Below are 13,915 nucleotides of genomic sequence, written 5' to 3' on the forward strand. Positions count from 1 at the left end.
GAGTCTCCTCCTTATAATCACCTGTGATTACAATATCATCAACGTATACACTCAATATTGAGAATTTCCCTCCTTGTGAATGCTTGACGAAGAGGGTATGATCTGCTTGACACTGTTTGTAGCTATTCTGCTTGAGAACCTTAGAAAATCACTCGAACCATGCCTAGGTGATTGCTTGAGACCGTATAGTGACCGCTTCAATTTACACACCTTATTCTGAGTAGTACTATTACAGAATCCCTCTGGAATGTTCATGTATACTTCCTCTTCATGTCTCCCATTCAAGAAAGCATATTTTACGTCCAACTGCATTAAGGGCCAATCAAGATTGACGGCTAGAGAGAGCAATATTCGAATGGTGTTGAGCTTCGCCACGGGTGCAAATGTCTCTTGGTAATCAATTCCGTACGATTGCGTATACACCTTCGCAACTAATCTGGCCTTCAGTCTCTCAATAGTTCCATCTGGCTGACGTTTTACCGAGAAAAACCACCGACACCCTATTGTTCCTTTCCCTGGTGGGAGGTCAGTAATATCCCACGTTCCATTTTGCTCAAGGGCTTGGAACTCCTTGAACGTGGTAGCTCTCCATACTGGATCTTCTAGTGCTTCATGAACTGTGTTAGGCACTCTAACTTCATCGAATTTAGAGAGGAAGGCTCGGAAGTTTGCTGACAACTTTCCATAGTACAAGAAGTCCGCTTGTTCATTTGAGCTTCGTGTTCGAGGCTTCTTACGTAGAGCAATTGGCAACTCAATGTCAGATAATGGATCAGAACTAGTACCAGGAATATTACCTTCCTCCGTTGAGTCAGTCACTTCATCTGGTGAGAGTTCTTGGCAGTTTGGAGTCTGTGTGCCTCTAGGGATTTCTTGAGATGGTTTTGAGGTGGTTTGAGGCTGATCATCTGATGGAGTGGCACCGTCTACTTGAGAAAAGGTGGGACCTTTATTGAGGGGTTGAGTGAGTTGCGTGGGAGTTGATGAATGTATAGGAGAAGGCTCTATGATAATGTCCCAGAACTGAGATTGAGATTGAGACTGAGACTGAGACTGAGATTGCTCCCCCTCAATTTCAGGTCTTGTATAGAATGGTTGAGATTCATGGAATGTTACATCCATGGAAACAAATGTTTTCCTAAGAATCGGGGAATAACACTTGTAACCTTTGTGCCTTGGAGAATATCCTATGAATATGCACTTAAGAGCTCTAGGATCAAGTTTTGATTGATGATATTGATGAACAAACACAGTACAACCGAATACTTTTGGTGTAATGGTATTTATTAGGTGTGTGTTGGGGTATGTGATAAGGAGAGATTGGCACGGTGTTTGGAACTTAAGTGTGCGGGAAGGCATACGTTTAATGAGATATGTGGCCGTTAGGACTGCCTCTCCCCAAAATTGTTTTGGTACCCTATATGAGAACATAAGTGCTCGTGAGACTTCCAAAAGGTGTCTATTCTTACGCTCGGCAATACCATTTTGTTGTGGTGTGTCGGAGCATGAACTTGTTTGGACTATACCCTGAGATGAGAAATATTCTCCTAGTGTAGCATTGAAGTAATCTCGTGATTTATCTGAGTGAAATACTTGGACATGAGCATTGAACTGAGTTTTAATCATACGGTGAAATTCCTTGAATATTTGGCAAGTCTCAGATTTATGTTTCATTAAAAATACCCATGAAAAACGTGTGTGATCATCAACTAAAAGCAAGAACCATCGTGCACCTGATATATTGGTGACCCTGGATGCTCCCCAAATATCACTATGGATCATGGAGAAAGGATGTGTTGGTTTATATGGTCTTGGTGCATAGGTGCTGCGAGTATGTTTTGAAATTTGACAAACATCACAAGTGAATGAATTGATATCTTTATTAATGAAAAGAGAAGGAAACATGCGTTTGAGATACATGAAGCTCGGGTGTCCAAGACGAGCATGCGATAACATAATGCTTTCGTCTTTATTAACAACTAAACAAGAATTAAAACGAAAATTGAGAGAGGTTGGTTTTATTTCAGCCTGAGGTTGTGTGATGGTTTTGAGGAGATAGAGGCCTCCACAAAGCTCAGCCCTGCCAATCATTCTCCCAGAAATCATGTCCTGAAACACACACGAGTCAGTTAGAAATTTGGTTAAAAAGTGATGATCCTTATTGAATTTCCTGACAGACAGTAGGTTGCAATTAAGTTGAGGCACAAAGAAAATCGATTGCAGTGTCACTTGTGGCAACACGTGAACTGACCCTATGCCTATCACACGTGATCGAGAACCATCCGCAATACTAACATAGATCTCTTGTTTGCAGGGTGTATATTAAGTGAACAGGGAGTAATTACCAGTCATGTGATCCGAGGCACCTGAGTCAACAATCCACGGAGTGGATATTTCTGTATGTAATGCTGTAGCCAAGTTACCTTGTTGAGCAACATGTTCTGAGTTCACTGGTGGAGATGAAGATGTTGATGAGGGGTTGCCTTGGACTCGGTTGATGATAGACTGCAGGATGTTCATCTTATCCGGATTGAACTGAGCTACGGCTGCGACATGTCCACGTGGTTTCCAGTCTGTCGGCTTTCCATGCAACTTCCAGCATGTCTCCTTGGTGTGACCAGGTTTGCGACAATGCTCACACCAGGGACGTCCACGGGGATTTTTATGTTGTTGAGCCTGAGATGCCACATGACCAGTACTCCATGGAGACTGATCACCGGTGGGATTATATGTGCCTTCATGAGAAGCCAAGGCACTACTGTCAAGTGGATTCAAGGAGGTCCTTCCGAGCATAACTTTGCGACGACTTTCTTCACGCCTTACTTCAGAAACCGCCTCGCGAATGGTAGGCAATGGCTTGGTTGACAGAATCCTGCTCCTTACTTCATCTAATGATTTGTCAAGTCCAAACAAGAATTTGAAACCTCGCTTGGTCTCAACAATTTTCCTGTGATTTTCTCCATCATCTTGACATTTCCAGCAATGTGACTCAAGGAGATCAACCTTCTGCCAGTAGCGAGTCAGATTAGTAAAGTATGTTGTGACTGAGTTCTCACCTTGTCGGAGGTCATGGAGCATGCCCTCAATCTCAAAGAGTTCAGCCGTATTGTCTTTGCACGAGAAGGTGTCTTGAACTGCCTCCCATATTTCCTTGGCGGTCTGGAATAGTAAGAAATTCTCACTTATCTCCTGAGTCATGGAGTTGATCAGCCACGCCATTATCACTGAATCATTTGCCTTCCAAGCTTTGATCTGATCTGCTGAACTTTCGAGGATGGACACACTGTCTGAGAGGTGATCTTCTTTCCCTTTCCCTCGGATAAACATGAGAACCGAGCTAGACCACTACAAGTAATTGTGGTCTGAGAGTTTGTGAGAAGTAATTGAGAGGAGGGACAGGTCTTGAATGCTGTTTCGAGGTTGACATGGGTTTGATGAGTCTGATATTGATGATGAAGGATGAATGCCTTCAATCTTCCCATGCTCTGATACCATGTTAAGATTGGAATTTGGACCTAACTCAACCCCAAAAGCTAGCTCAAGGGGGGAGGTTTGACCAAGTTCCAATCTTAACATGGTATCAGAGCATTGGAAGATCGAAGGCATTCATCCTTCATCATCAATATCAGACTCATCAAACCCATGTCAACCTCGAAACAACATTCAAGACCTGTCCCTCCTCTCAATTACTTCTCAATTGGAAACTCAATGTCAGATAATGAATCAGAACTAGTACCAGGAATATTACCAAAAGCTAGATCAAGGGGGGAGGTTTGTCCAAGCCAATATATGCCACTCAAAGGTTAGTTATTCAACCGATGTGAGATAATTAACACACCCCTCTCACGCCCAGGAATGAACATCTGGAGGGTGGAGTTTTCAAATGACCCAATTATGGGCAGAACGGGTGGCCTAATTATAGGCAGTCCAACACATAACGGTGAAACCCGGGCTCTGATATCATGTTGAAGAATATATAATTAAAGTAGTGTGTAGAATGTTGCAGAGAAAAGCTTAAACTCCATTGCTCAACCTACTGAAGTATTTATACATGGATTTACATCTACAGATCCACTTTAATAGGATCTCCAACAAACCTAGTGCTACTAATTAGGAAACTAACTAACTAACACTATCAGATTAGATACAAGCTAACTAACTACAAGTACGTACCTATACATGCTTGCAAAATACAGTGAATTGAATTTTTGGTATGATTATTTATACGGGAGAAGAGAAATGGAGCATGTAGATGAGTTTTAATTTCTGCAAGATAGTGAGGAGTCGTAATTCTTTACACCTTGTGGAAATTATTAGTATTAATAGGTATAAGGTGTGATTCCTTAACTTGAAACTTAGATGCACGTATCTGATTCCATTTTAACTAGTTTTCTTTAATCAGAACATGTAGTTAAATGTTTTACTAGTTTTCTACAATCGCGGTTTGCACCGGTTTGGACCTGGGGCATGATATTCATTTTTTTTGCCATGATTAGTTCATTGGGATAGAGTTTTTCCTTTTTGTTCTTGCACTTTGTTGATTATAGCTTCAATTTTTGTGCTTTTTAATAGCTGTTTCCAAATAATTGTCCTACTTGTTGAAAATAGTTGTTTTCGTGGTCCTTGAAGAAATTTTGAAGAAGATATCAGTTTCAAGTAGTTTATACGTGGAATGTGTAGTTAAATGTTTTGGTAGGATTTAATACTTCGAACAGACAGTTTCTCGTAAATGAGCTTGTGCATTAACTACCGTGGTTGCATGCGAGACACAATTGAATTATTCTTAGTGACATGTCTGCATTATGAAATGACTCGTTTGTTAGTTTGTTTCAGAAATTAAGGATAAAATGGGTAACCTTTAGTTCTATTCCCATCCATTACTTCTATTTTGAAGCTCTGAAGCAATCTGTTTTTGGAGTGAGAATTTGAAGCATCATTGGCCTGGCCTTGGGAACTTTGTGTAAGTTTTTCTTTGATTTTAAGTTCTATAATACGTATTTTGTCGTGAAGCATGAGATGCAAACTGAGATTCAGAAATGTTGAGGTCTCTTGTTCTTTACATTCTAGTTTTCCAGAAAAGCGAGTATGTTCCGCAGGTTTGCAAATCATAACACTGTTTTATTCTTCATCTTTTCCTTAGTTGTAGAGATGTGTATATTTTCTTGAGGGGGTGTGCATATGTGTGTATAGTTCTACCTTATTTTACCCATTTGAATTTTCCAACGCATATGAGATAAGATACATAAACATAACCACAGATTCTATAATTGAAAATTTTAGTTTCCATTTTTCTATTAAGATTTGGCAGTATGTTTGGATTCCATCACAAGCGAATTTTTCGTTTTAGTCATTTGGTTTAAAGGTTATGCAGCACTTAAGTATGCTTTTTATCCATGTCTTGCAGCTTTATAATGTTTTATCATGTGGAAGGTTCATGTTGGTTTTTATCGTATTTCTGTGCTTCAGGGACATTGTCTTTGTTTCAAACACTTTTCATGCTTCGTATCTTAATAGCATTATAAAATTATTCTGTGGCTAATCTTGATTATTCAATATTGGAGACACTCGTGTTGTGTTTCTGAAGGTATGGTGATGCTGAACCTTGATTATAAAGGCCGTCAATCAGGAATTCAATTCTTAAATTTTTAAAAATTTGGAATGTCGTGCTTATCATGTGTTACTGGTGATTTTAGCGAGTTTGAAGAGTAAAGGATTTCCGAAGATTATAATTTGTAATGGAGCAGAAAGGAAATGGACAGTCGCCGGGTATTGGGGTGGTGGGTAGCTCTGCTCAGATGCCATATGGCATGATGTCATATCCGGCCAACCAAATGGCTGGAACCTCTTCTCCAACACCGGTTGGATCGATTCAGTCGTCCCAAGTTGGTGTTCTTTCTGCTTCTCCAGCTCAGATGGCACATCATCATCTTGCCTACCAGCACATACATTAGCAGCAGCAGCAGCAATTGCAACAGCAACTCCAAAATTTTTGGGCCAGCCAATATGAAGACATTGATCAGGTAACGGACTTTAAGAACCAAAGCCTGCCGCTGGCTAGAATCAAGAAGATAATGATAGCTGATGAAGATGTTATAATGATCTCAGCTGAAGCACCTGTTATCTTTGCACGAGCCTGTGAGATGTTCATCTTTGAGTTGACACTACGTGCATGGAACCGCAATGAAGAGAACAAAAGGAGGACACTCCAGAAAAATGATATTGCTGCAGCGATTAAAAGGACCGAAATATTTGATTTTTTGGTTGACATTGTACCTCGGGACAACTTGAAAGATGTGGTTCTTGCATCAATGCCGAAAGGAGCAGTTCCTGTTGGAGCTCGTACTGAAGGGCTTCTTGCTATTATATGGCACCACCAGGTGGCACTCCGTAGATGTTCTTTGGGAAGCCTGTGGATCCTGCTCTTTATGGTCAACAACCTCCTCCTTATATGGGTCAGCCAATGTGGCCGTAAGAACCTCTGTCACCTGCAGATTCTTAAGCAGGTTTGGTATCCACATAATTTATAGTCTGTGCGCCATCTAGAAACCTAAGTTATGTTAATTGCTCTTCTTGGCTTATTCTCTTGATATTTGTTGTTATCAATTCAAATTTCCATTTTTTTACCTTTAATCTCCATGATTGTGGCATGTTAGTTCTTTAGGACTAGGAATTGGATTGATTCTCTGTAACGTCCCGAAAATTTAAAAGTCCACGCGAACCACATGCACGCAATTTATTAAATTATTTTGTACTTTAATTTAATGTTTTAATTGCATGAATTAATTATGTTGTGCATATTTGCATGTTTAAAAATATATTTTCTACATGGTTGCATTAAAATGTATTTTTAAAGGTTATTCGAGTTGCGATCGAGGAACGGAGACCGATGGCTGAAAAAATAGAAAATGTTTTTATTAAATAATTGTTTTTAATAATTTAAAATATGGGTGATGCTTTTTCTTATTTTTAAAATAAGGGTTTTTTAGGTGATTTTATGACATGTTGATATCCGGCCCTCCAAAGTTATGTCAGCCTCAAGACTCTCTTATTAAATTCTCTTTAATGTCAAACAAAAATTAAATAATAGTTGATAATAATTTAATGAAATCACAACTACTTCCACGAGTGTTTGAACTTGGGACACATGTACAACTTCTATAAAAACACAAGTATTAAATTTTTATCAGAGTAAAATGTGTATTTTCGATATTTTACAAGAAGTTTAGGTTAAAAAAAACTTCATACATAAATTAAATAATAATTGAGGACAATTTAGTAAAATCTCAACTAGCATATATTCAACTTGTATAAAAACATAAAGATTAGTGTAATGCCCAAGAATTTGATTACCGTAATCTTAGATGATTTATTGATTATGAATGGATGTGAGTGTAGTTGGACCGCTCCGAGACCAAATTGGTTAAAACATATGAGTTAGGTGATTTTCGGGCAGAACCTGTGGCGCCCGAGCGGTGGAATATTACCGCCCGAGCGCCAATGTGTGATAAGGAAAGGCTCGGACAGAAAGTATGGCGCCCGAGCGCAAGTGGATAACAATGGTAAGTCACGGACAGAGGGTTCCACGCTCGAGCGGTAAAGATCGACCGCCCGAGCGCCACTTGAAAGTTGTGAAGAACGAGCCACGTATCATCTACATGCAACTGATATATATACGTACATTTAAGTCTTCAGAAAGATAAGAAACGAAGGAAATCGAGAAAAAGGGCTGAGGAAAGTTATGAAAAATCCTTACGCCTTTATATTTCGATCTGTCCGTTAGATTTTGAATCCGACTTCGGTATTGAGTTCCTATCGACGTAGGCTACAACTGGACGTAAGTTTTGCTACGTTTTGATATGATTTTAAATTATGATATTGTCAGAATCTGATATGATTCATATATGATGTTCTTGGTATGTTTAGACATCGTATAATCGAAACCGGATTGAGGAACAAATACCATATGAAATTGTTATGAATTTCGGAGTTGATTTGATATCAGAATTGAGGTGTTATTGATCATGAGCTGTTGAGATTGATATCTAACTGATATGATATGACTGGATATATTGAGATTATGCCGTTATGTTGTTGAAACAGAATTTGATTTAATTCTGATTATATCCAGTATTGATTGAGTGGTGTATTGATACCATACCCTCGATATTGTGATTGTCAGATTGAGTATTGACAGGCTTTGAGTTCAAGACTTCGACAGAGTCAGAGTATCAGCAAGAAAGGTATAAATTAATGTTGAGTTGGGATTGCACAACTCGAGTGAGGTTTGACTCGAGTCTCCCTAAATCACATACTTTCAATTATTGCATTGATATTTGCAATTGATGATATTTATGATTGTAGTCTATTGATTTATAGCCACTGCATGTAATGACTGCTGATTCGCTAGTCATCGATTGATTTGCTTAGATATTGAATGCATGTATTGATTACTGAGTCGTTGAGTCATAGGCTGATTCGCCTAGTCACCGGCTGATTCGTCTGGTTATGGGCTGATTCGCCTAGTCGCCGGCTGATTCGTCTGGTTATTGACTGATTCGTCTAAACTTAAGCTGATTCGCTTAATTACAGGCTGATTCGTCTGGTTAGTGGCTGATTCGCCTAATTCTTGACTGATTCGTCAATTCTGCGACTGTTTCGCCCAGACACTGATATATGAATTATATCGATGCCGTTTAGGGATTGATTCATTCCTATCGACTGAGATTCGATATAATTACCTATATCCAGACATCGGGATCCCTAGGTTAGAGTTGAGTCGAGTCTGAGACGACGCGTCGGTGGAGTTGAGTCTGATACGCCATGTTGATTTACATTGGTTATATCATTCATGTTTATTGAATGCTTGATATTGATTTATGTCTCTGATTTGAGACATGTTATGAATAATTCTTATATGCTTTCGTATATGCTTTTATATGATTGCATGTATACATTGTTTATACTGGGATATTTATATCTCACCGGAGTTATCTGGCTGTTGTCTTGTTTGTATGTGTGCATGACAACAGGTGGGGCTGGATCAGGGTCAAGAAGAGGATGAGAGAAGATTAGATAGCGTGGAGATCCGGGCTTCGAAGCAACATAGGATTCAGCACTGATATGTAGTTGAACCTAGTTGAATTCTTGTAGATAACACAAGATTTGTATGTTCATGTTTAATATGTAATTTGAGTAAATTACATTACGTTTCCGCTTTGTATTTAAAAAAAAAATTTAGACCCTGTTTTATAATTGATTAATTAGTCCCAATAATGATTAAGAACTTGATTAGCGTCCGGGTCCCCACAACAGGTGGTATCAGAGCTGTAGGTGCTAGAACTGTAGATTCTTGAGACTGAGATAGAAGCTAGTGAGCGGGGTAGAATGTGTTTCTTTCCTTGCTTATGATTGCTAGCATTCTTTACTGCTTTATATAATACATGTTACTGCACTTATCTGATTTGATTTTGTAATATGTATTATTTGAAATGAATTCGAACCGATTCTCGATCAGCAGTAAGATGATCGGAGGAGAGACTGAATTGAAACAGGTTTGGTTGGATTTGGTTACTAATCCTTGTGATATTCAGATATGCCTCCCAGAAGAATACCAGAACAGGTTAGTACATCAAATCCTCCAATGGATGTAACACCGACTCCAATGGAAACCTTGCTGAAGAGGTTTCAGTCATTCAAACCACCGACTCTGAAGGGCACTGAGACATCAGTTGAGTGTGAGAGTTGGTTAGGTAACATTGAGATGTTGTTTGATTCACTGGAGTACATTGATGAGCGCCGGATTAAATTTATTGGGCACCAGTTGCTTGATGTTGCAAAAAGCTGGTGGATTACGATGAAGAGGGCCTTGGAGCAAAGAGGTACGATTATTACTTGGGATGTATTTAAAACTGAGTTTTATCAGAGATTTTTCCCAGTATCGTACAGGAAAGACAAGGGGGCGGAATTTGCCAATTTGAGACAGGGTCAGCTGAACATTGAAGAATATGTGACCAAGTTCTCTACCTTGTTGAAGTTTGCTCCACATGTGTCTGAAAATGACGAAGCCGTTGCTGATCAGTTCATCAATGGCTTGAATCCCGATATTTTTACATTGGTGAACACAGGACGACCGAATAACTTTGCTGATGCCATGAATAGAGCAAAGGGCGCTGAAGCGGGCATGATAAGGCAGAGAGGAGCTGAATTTGTTCCTCCAGTGTCGAGACCACCGCAACCACCTCCCCGATTTGAGAGTGGCAGTAGCAGTGGTGGAAGGAAAGATTTTCTGAAGGCTAGAGGAAAGCAGTTTAAGAAGTCTGGTGGCAGTTCTTCTAGCTCCAGTGGTTCTCAGCAGAGTTATACCGGGGCTTACTGCGGAAATTGTGGAGGGAGACATTCCACTGAGCAATGCCAAGGAGTACTTGGTAGTTGCCACTTCTGCAAACAAAAGGGACATTTTGCCAGAGTATGTCCACAGAGGGGTTCCCAAAGATCCCAGGGAGCCGAATCCGCGGGATCAGCGGCACAGTGGAGTAGAAGATCAGCGGTTGTCCCTTCATTTCAGCCAGCACCATCTCAGTCACAGCAGAGGCCAGGAGGAAGCCAGACAGTTGGCCAACCTCCTAGACAGCAGGCCAGAGTATTTGCTTTGACCGAGGAGCAGGCTCAGGAAGCACCAGATGATGATGTTGTAGGTAACTGATTTGTTTGATTATCCTGCATATGTATTGTGGGATACCGGTGCTTCACATACTTTTATTTCTGAAAGATTTGTATTGATGCATGCATTATCTGTTGAATCCCTATTTACTGTAGTATTTGTTTCTTTTCATTTGGAAAAAGATCTCGTATCAGTGATTTCTGTTAGATCTTGTATACTACAGTAGGATGAGAATGAGATCGAGTTAGATCGTGTGGTAGCTTGTGTTGTGCTAGTGTTCTCTGATTTTGGAACCGCATTACTGATATTGACATGCTGATCAAGTACAGAGCTACCATAATAGTTCCAGAAGATGGTGAGAATCAGACCTGGGATGACCAAGAGATGAATATTGTACGATAAGGATTCTAGATTGAGAATTTGTTTGGTATTCGTACTAGCTATGACTCGATTAGTACAGGAGGGAGCAGAGAGACTCCTTATGTATTCAGTTGATTTACTGAAGTTGAGTTTATCATTGGCTGATTTACCAATGATATGAAAGTTATTAATGTTTTCCCCAGATAAGACTTCAGATCTGATTCCAATCAGAGAGATTGATTTTAGCTGTGAGTTGATACCAGAAATTGTTGAAATTTTGAATCCTGATGGAGACAGATTGCATTCAGGATGTGTTATATCTGAAGATGATATATTTGTTGATTTTAGCAGAGTTAAACCGTGATTAGTCAGCCGAGGTTGACATCGGTGTCAGACATTTGCGGTTTATGAGTTTAACAGATCAGTACCGATGAGTGATGTTTTGAATCTGATTGAATCTTGCTGTTGTTCTGAATCCGTTTTTGAATCAGGTAAGTAATACTGTATTGTATGTTAATAGCTGACTTGTTTGTGCCCGATGTTTCGAATGTGAAATGGCATAGATTGTCAGAAGGGTGCAATACTTGATTCAGTAGGCATCCTGATAGCAGAAACTGTTTTGATAGAAACAGATGAGATTAGATATGACAGAATTTGGACTGAAATGTCTGAATTACAGACAGATAAATACAAAAAGAAGACGAACCAAGAGATTGGTTAGATAATTTATCGGTTCCTGAATGGAAATGAGAGTACATTTCCAAGGATATCGTGATGAAGTTACTACATTCCTCTCGGAATTGAGTATTGATTGAGTTAGGAATGACAGACTGACCTAGTCTGCGAGTGCTAAACCGTACATAAAGATGTAAAAATATGATATACTACTGATATTCTGTCAGAAAAATGATTAGATTACACGGAGTACTGAGAGTTGAGTATATTAGACCGTGATTTTTGGTTGATTTTGCACGTTGGACAGAATGTACCATAAGAGTTAGATACTAGATTATATCTGAATACTGAATAGTATTCACTATCTGATGGACAGTCAGAGTGGATTATCCAGATTTCGGAGAATATGCTGAAAGCTGTAATGCTTGATTTTAACACTAAATGGCAGGATTCATTGTCATTTTGTGAATTTTCGTACAACAACAGCTATCAAACGAGTATTGAGGTAACTCTTTCGAAGCGTTGTACGGAAAGATATATGGATTTTCTCTTTATTGAAATGATATCTCGGAAGTTCTTGAGATTGGATCTGAAATGATCAGAGATATGACTGAAAAGATGAAGCTAATTCAAAAGAAAATGAAAACAGCTCATAATAAACAGACTGAATATGCCAACGTCGGACGATGACTGTTGGTATTTGAGACCAAAGATCGAATATATCTTTGATTGAGATAAACAGACTTAATAACAGCTGATGGTGTTGAGCTGTTACGAACTGTTCATTGGGTATATACAGATGTTGTATAACCAGTATTGCGAAATTGACTTTATCAGAGCTATTCTTAAAAATAGAATTTGATATGAGATGAAAATTTCAGAACAGATTCATTGAGATGAGTTTCTGATTTAAACTCTGTATACATTTCTTCTGACATATCTGAATTGATTACTTGCGAGTTCGAGGACGAACTCAAATCTTAGAGGGGGAGAAATGTAATGCCCAAGAATTTAATTACCGTAATCTCAGATGATTTATTGATTATGAATGGATGTGAGTGTAGTTGGACCGCTCCGAGACCAAATTGGTTAAAACATATGAGTTAGGTGATTTTTGAGCAGAACCTGTGGCGCCCGAGCGTTGGAATATTACCGCCCGAGCGCCAATGTGTGATAAGGAAAGGCTCGGACAGAAAGTATGGCGCCCGAGCGCCAGTGGATAACAATGGTAAGTCACGGACAGAGGGTTCCGCGCTCGAGCGGTAAAGATCGACCGCCCGAGCGCCACTTGAAAGTTGTGAAGAACGAGCCACGTATCATCTACATGCAACTGATATATATATATACGTACATTTAAGTCTTCAGAAAGATAAGAAACGAAGGAAATCGAGAAAAAGTGCTGAGGAAAGTTATGAAAAATCACTAAGCCTTTATATTTCGATCTGTCCGTTAGATTTTGAATCCGACTTCGGTATTGAGTTCCTATCGACGTAGGCTACAAATGGACGTAAGTTTTGCTACGTTTTGATATGATTTTAAATTATGATATTGTCAGAATCTGATATGATTCATATATGATGTTCTTGGTATGTTTAGACATCGTATAATCGAAACCGGATTGAGGAACAAATACCATATGAAATTGTTATGAATTTCGGAGTTGATTTGATATCAGAATTGAGGTGTTATTGATCATGAGCTGTTGAGATTGATATCTAACTGATATGATATGACTGGATATATTGAGATTATTCCGTTATGTTGTTGAAACAGAATTTGATTTAATTCTGATTATATCCAGTATGGCTTGAATCAAAGCTTAGGTTGTTAGGAACACAACCCTTCAAGAATTTTGAGTTTCGACATCGGACGAAGAAGTTATGACGATTCTACAATAGCTGCTACAGTGGTGACGAGGATTTGGGATTGGAAATGGTTTCTTCGTTTTTCTTTCTTCTTCCTTCTCTGTTTATATAAGGTAAGTGAAACGTCCACTACTGGTTTGATTTAAAAGTACTAGAAATTTTTTTAAACCTCACTATTCAAATCCGCCGAAATACTTACATGTGAATATAAAATATTTTGGAAACCATTTAAAAATAAATCAAGCAACTATATTTGAAAAGCAAAGTAAATAGTTTAAAGCATAAAATCATCCAACGTTTTACGAAACCTAAAAAGAATTATTTGAAAAGTATAGCTCATACTATCAACCTCTCA

At 39.0% G+C, this 13,915-nt stretch overlaps 1 pseudogene; it reads left to right on the forward strand.

Moving 5' to 3' along the window:
• The first annotated feature begins 4,966 nt into the window (after positions 1-4,966).
• LOC140833157 (nuclear transcription factor Y subunit C-3-like) lies at positions 4,967-6,667 on the forward strand (annotated as a pseudogene).
• The last annotated feature ends 7,248 nt before the right edge of the window (positions 6,668-13,915 follow it).

This window comes from Primulina eburnea, chromosome 5 (assembly GCF_022965805.1).
Source record: "Primulina eburnea isolate SZY01 chromosome 5, ASM2296580v1, whole genome shotgun sequence".
Lineage (NCBI taxonomy): Eukaryota > Viridiplantae > Streptophyta > Magnoliopsida > Lamiales > Gesneriaceae > Primulina > Primulina eburnea.